This window comes from Plectropomus leopardus, chromosome 18 (assembly GCF_026936395.1).
Source record: "Plectropomus leopardus strain MGB_pleo_1.0 chromosome 18, ASM2693639v1, whole genome shotgun sequence".
NCBI lineage: Eukaryota > Metazoa > Chordata > Actinopteri > Perciformes > Serranidae > Plectropomus > Plectropomus leopardus.
Genome location: NC_142193.1, coordinates 32,875,001 through 32,880,734, shown reverse-complemented (window position 1 = coordinate 32,880,734; position 5,734 = coordinate 32,875,001).

Below are 5,734 nucleotides of genomic sequence, written 5' to 3'. Positions count from 1 at the left end.
GTTCCCCGAGTTCCTGTTTTATTTTCGACTAAATGTTTATCCATATTATGCAAACCTAAATGTATTTCCTTATTTATTTATTGTTAGCTTCTGTGCACACACGTGTCTGCTGGTGGTGGTCTCAGGATGTCCATCTGTCCATCTCTGGGACAAACGTCCACCGGCTGTCAGGGATGAACTGGTTAGATTTTGGTGCTCAAAGTCTTGATGCGAGCTGATCTCCAGAGTGAACGTTGGACGTTGCACCGTACATTTCTGTTATTTGACCGATACATCGAAACTTTACTTTCCTTTACGCTCCAACAGCTTGATGATGGTTAGGACGAGGTTGTTCTTTTGGAAACACAGCGATGTCTCTGCTTTAAAAAAAAGAAGCTTTTTGTCTCACTGTCTTGGCAGCAAATGCTGCAATGTCTCACGGAAAAACAGCCTCTTTTTAAGACCGCGTCCTGACTGGAAACGCAGTGATTAATCAGCATTTATCAGATTTGTTTTCCCGCTGCTGTCGCGGCTTGAAAAACAGTCTCACCTCAAAACAAACGCGACGTCACAATAACAAACAGACACTTTTTATGGCACTTTACCGACCGGAAATGAGAGCGGGAGAGGACATTCGGAGACACCAGCGGAGACACTGGCGGAGCGAATATTAGGAGACACTGCGGAGACACTGGCGGAGCGGACATTCAGAGACACCGGTGGAGTGGACATTAGAAGACACCGCAGGGAAACCGGTGGAGACACCGGCGGAGCGGACATTCAGAGACACCAACTTTGCATGTTGTATATTGAAAATAATATTTTTGGTGTGTTTTTCATCTTAAAACACTGGCATTAGGACAAAAACTTATTGGGTTAAAATTCTGAAAATGAATGATTATTTGATATTTGATAGTGATGTTTGGGACTGATGTTGGTTAAAAATGGACTAAGTGAAAACAGAAGAAAATAGTACTATATAGTATTGGTTTAAAGAAGCTGATTCAGTGCGCAGAGCGATGAGAGTGTGTGATATCAGAGCGGGCCCTAAAGGGTTAAGAGTCTTGACAGACATGAATGTAAACCATGACTCGACTGATTGTTGGAGGCACACAGCCCGGAGACGGTATTTCGATTGTAAATTCAAGGTTTGCTCGGTTTGTGCGGGATGATGTCAGCCTGGAAACCAGCTGCTGCATTCAGAGTAAATCAGTCAGACGGCAGTCAGCTGGTACTCCGACACCTCTGCACAGCCGCGCCAAGACCGGCTACCGGTCCCTGGCACCGCCGCCCCGGGTTTTTCTTTTCAATTATGTGTGAGACACTCAAGACAGAAAAGGAGGCTGAAGCACAAACAGTTCGAGATGACATGAAACTGGAGGATGACTGAAATAGGGATGAAAGGGAGAGATTTAGAGGAGGAGGAGGAGGAGGTCTGAGCCGCAGTAGGTCTCTGAGTGTGTGTGTGTGTGTGTGTGTGTGTGTGTGTGTGTGTGTGTCGGTCAGGGGGCTTGGTCAGAGACCGTGCTTGAAGAGCTTTACCAAACATGGTCACATAACAGAGACTCAATGAAGGTTTCCTCCGGCTCCCCGCGCTCCCAGAGCCGGACTTCACTCATGCTCACGGTGAACATCATCACCTGCAGCTGCTGTGGACACAGAAACACACCTGCGCGTTACAGAAACACGCGGCTGTCGTCACTGCATTTGAGCACAGTTGTATTACAAAGAGGCGCGTGCGGCGTGCGGCGTGCGGCGTGCGTCAGAAACGGCCTCTCGTCGTGTTTACCTTCTGTCAGCTGAGTTTGTGACACATTTGATGAATTCAAGTGGAAAATGTGGCTTCTCTTCTCTGTGTCTCGGTTTTCAGGGTATACCTTGAGTGCCTACGTATATGAGCAAGTTGTAGTTATGTGAAAGTAGATCGATTTTAGGGATAAGCCTATTTCAGAAGGAATTTATGCTTCCCAGACTCAGGGAAACAAAAACACACCCAAAAAAAATCCACATTCCAGACTCTGGAGAGACTGTAAACGGAGCCGATTTTACAACATACTTAAAGTGTCGGCCAGAGTCCATCTAATGACTTTTGAACCAGTTTGTTAACAAGCAGCACTCCGATGACACCACCGTCCTCAGCTGAAGAGGTCACGAGCCTGACCCGGCCTGAGCGTCACAGCCGGACTCAAACCTGTGGAAACACCCACGCTTTTCACTGTGGGCTGCATTTCTTCCTCTGGCGGCACCACAACATGTTACCTCAGGCGGCACCGTAATGTGTCACCTCCTCAGGCGGCACCGTAACATGTCACCTCCTCAGGCGGCACCGTAACGCGCCACCTCCTCAGGCGGCACCGTAACGCGTCACCTCCTCAGGCGGCACCGTAACGCGTCACCTCCTCAGGTGCTCTGATCAGAAAACTACATTTTTCACAACACTGAAAAACAGTTCAAAGATTTTCAAAAGTTCAACTAATCAACAGTTGAGGTGGCAGACAAAGTGCAAATACCACAAGAAATTGGATTCTGTTCAAATGTAAATGCTAAAAGAAGTTTGATGTTGATGTTCAGATGTTCAGCATTTCTCAAAAAAACAGAGCGACAAAAAAAACTACATTTCTCAAAAAATTCCAGTATTTACGGAAATGTTGCAGTGTTTTGACCTTCAAGGCTACAGTGGTCAGCTTCAGATCTCCTGAGAGAAATCAGTGCCAACACAAATGTATAAACTGAAACTGGTGTCAGTTGAAGTGAAGATGGTGTCAGTTGAAGTGAAGATGGTGTCAGTTGAAGTGAAGATGGTGTCAGTTGAAGCGGTGGAAGCAGCTGATGAAAACTGCGTGTGAACGCTGACAGCTGAGTTGAAGAGCTGCAGAGGATGTGTCTTCTCTGGGTCGAGAGGTCGGTCGTTGACCAATTGGAAGATTGTCGGCATTTTTAATGAAGTGTTCAGATATTTTGAAGTTGACATATTAAATAACTTGAAGGGAAAAGTGTATTAATAAAAGTTTAAATTTATGAGCATCATTAGACATTCTCGGGCTGTTTTGTTATCTTCGGACTTTCATCTCATAAAAAAACAATTTTCTTCGCTCCCAGGATTTATTATTTAAGTGTCCCTGAAGTCTCACTGGACTGGGAGAAAAAAGGCTGTTTAAGTACGCTGGTTTCGGGGTCCGTATCAAAATGACCTGAATCTTCGGGAGCGTTTCTCCACTTTTATCTGTTTGTTGTGCGTCTGCAGTTGTGTTATTCTGTCTCGGCTGGGAGATTTTTTACATCTCGAGGAGTCTTTGGCTTCTGGTTTATAAAGGTTAAATTAAAAAAGTGCATCTCTGAAGGTGAGCTCAGTAACTTGAGACTGAACAGGTTTGACGTCTGCGGTTCGTTTGACGCTTCCTGTCCTACTGTAGCGACAGGTCTGAATTATGAAGTCAGCCTTCAGAACTCCTCCGAGCTGGATCTCCACGACTTCTACCATAAATAGCCCGACGGAGCGCGGTGAGGAGAGGGCTCTCTGGCTGGGTGGAGGGGTGGAGGGGCTCAGTGTGGAAATGCCCTTCTGAGTTTTTGAAACGGCACTAATCTCCGTCTGAATCTCCTCCTCGGCTCGCTGTGTTTCTGCGTCTTTCTCCCCAAACACCTGAAGTCTTCGTGTCTGTATATATTCAGCCTGGAGCTCTTCAGCCGTCCAAGATCTTTTCATCGCGCTGATGCGGCTCTTGACTCTAAAATACTTTCTGGGTCATTCGATGGAAAATGTTCAGATATTTTATCATAAACAAATGTTTGTACTTCATAGTCCGAAGAATCTGTATCTCAGGGTGGAAATATTTAAAATAATATGGCAAAAACCCCAAACAATAGCATTTGGCAACCAGCGCCGGGACGTCAACAGAAGCATGTGGTTAGGCGTAGAAAAAATGTTTTTTTATCTACATTCATAATTAAAGTCAACACCAGGAGCCGGGGAGAAAGCCCCCAAGGTCTGTTGGACCCGTCCACCACCCGTCCACCACCCTCCTTCTCGCCCTATAGCGACTATCCAGCTCCTCATATTACGTCATTACTGGCAGCGTTTCAACCTGCTGCTGTTCAGTGGCATATCATAAACTTGATTTAATAAAAAGATAAAGCAGTGAAAATACTCTAAATATAATGTTCACTTAAACAGACTATGACTGTTTTAGGGGGCCCTCGGTACAGGAGGCTGTTTAGCTTCTGTGTCAGACTGCAGCCGGTTTCTCCAAACTGGGGGCGTGCCACCTGACATCTACTGTGTGTAATAAGCTATCTTCGGATGAGTAGTCCATACAGCCGCTCTTCAAAAAAAAAAACAAAAAAAAAACGATCTCTCCCTTTAAATGTAGCCAGAAGTGGCCTGGTAGCCGATGTGTCAGAAAACTCTGAGCCAACGTAAACAGTGAAGCCCACCGTGCAGTAAAAATCTGCCTGTAGTCTCGTATTTTTAGTGCGAGGGATTCCTCCTTCACAAGACATCACATCTCCTCTGCAGCCGGCCCGGGCCGGCCCTCCTCCCATCATGCCCAAATAAAGTGTCCAAATTCCATGTGTGTGCTTCTTCTTCTCTCTGTGAAATGTTTATAAGACCCTCGCTTGGTGTGCGTGTGTGTGTGTGTGTGTGTGTGTGTGTGTGTGTGTGAGTGTGTGTGTGTGTGAGAGAGAGAGAGAGGGAATGCGACTGTGCATAAAAGAGCATGACTTTGTTTTCTTTTTTCTATGTTGAAATCTATATTTCAGCAGGCTCTTTATGGAAATCTGCTGTGCTCGGCTAACATGCTTCAATCTCAGATCATCACAGAAACATTACAAGTTACAAAAATAAAGGCTCTATTATAACGGTATGAAGAGGAAGATTTACTAGTTTATGAGGTCTTTTTATTGTACTTTAACTGGATTTTTGGTGCACTGAGCTCATCACAGTCATAAGATATATGGAGATTACGTGTCCAGATTCCAACATAGGAACATCTTTTCTTAATTTCTTCATCAATTAAAGCATTCAATTAGACTGTTTTTAAAGGAAAGCGTTCTCCACACTGCCAGGAGAAGCACTAAATCTCTTTATTATGTGTTTTCTTTAATATTTTTGGTTAGAAAAGGTCAGATTTTCACAATATTTAGTGTAAAAATGTCTAGATCTGCCTTTAAATCTCACCGTGTGTAATTACATCACGTAAACAGCTGCTTCAGCTTCAGTTAGTGTTTACATACCAGCTGAAACTTGCAATGCAAAAACTGCAACCTTCAACTCTGTTCAGCTTCAACGAAAATTTACATTGATCGCGTCACTTGATAATTCAAGTACTTTAATCTCTCGCTCTTTAACTGCCTTCAGCACTCACACTTTAAACGGCAGTTAAGCTGCTTTTATCCGTTACACATTAACTCACATTTTAACTTATTTTTAGCATATTGGCTTGATTTCTTTCAAAAAAATGGTAGGAAGGCAATGAGCAACTTAAGAAGAAATGAGCTGAAAATAGCACAAAATTAGGGGGAAAAAGAGTGCAAGAAAATTAGAAAAAAAAGTTTTAAAAAGCCAAGAATTATGTAAAATGATGTTTAAAAATAAAATAATTAGAAGGTGCAATTAGTGTCGAACTGATTTTCTTCAAAAACATGGAAAGGCAATGAACAACTTCAGAAGAAATTAATGAAAAATAGTAAGAAATTGGAGAAAAGTACAAAAGAAATACCTTAAAATTTACAATAAAAATGGAATACAAAAAGT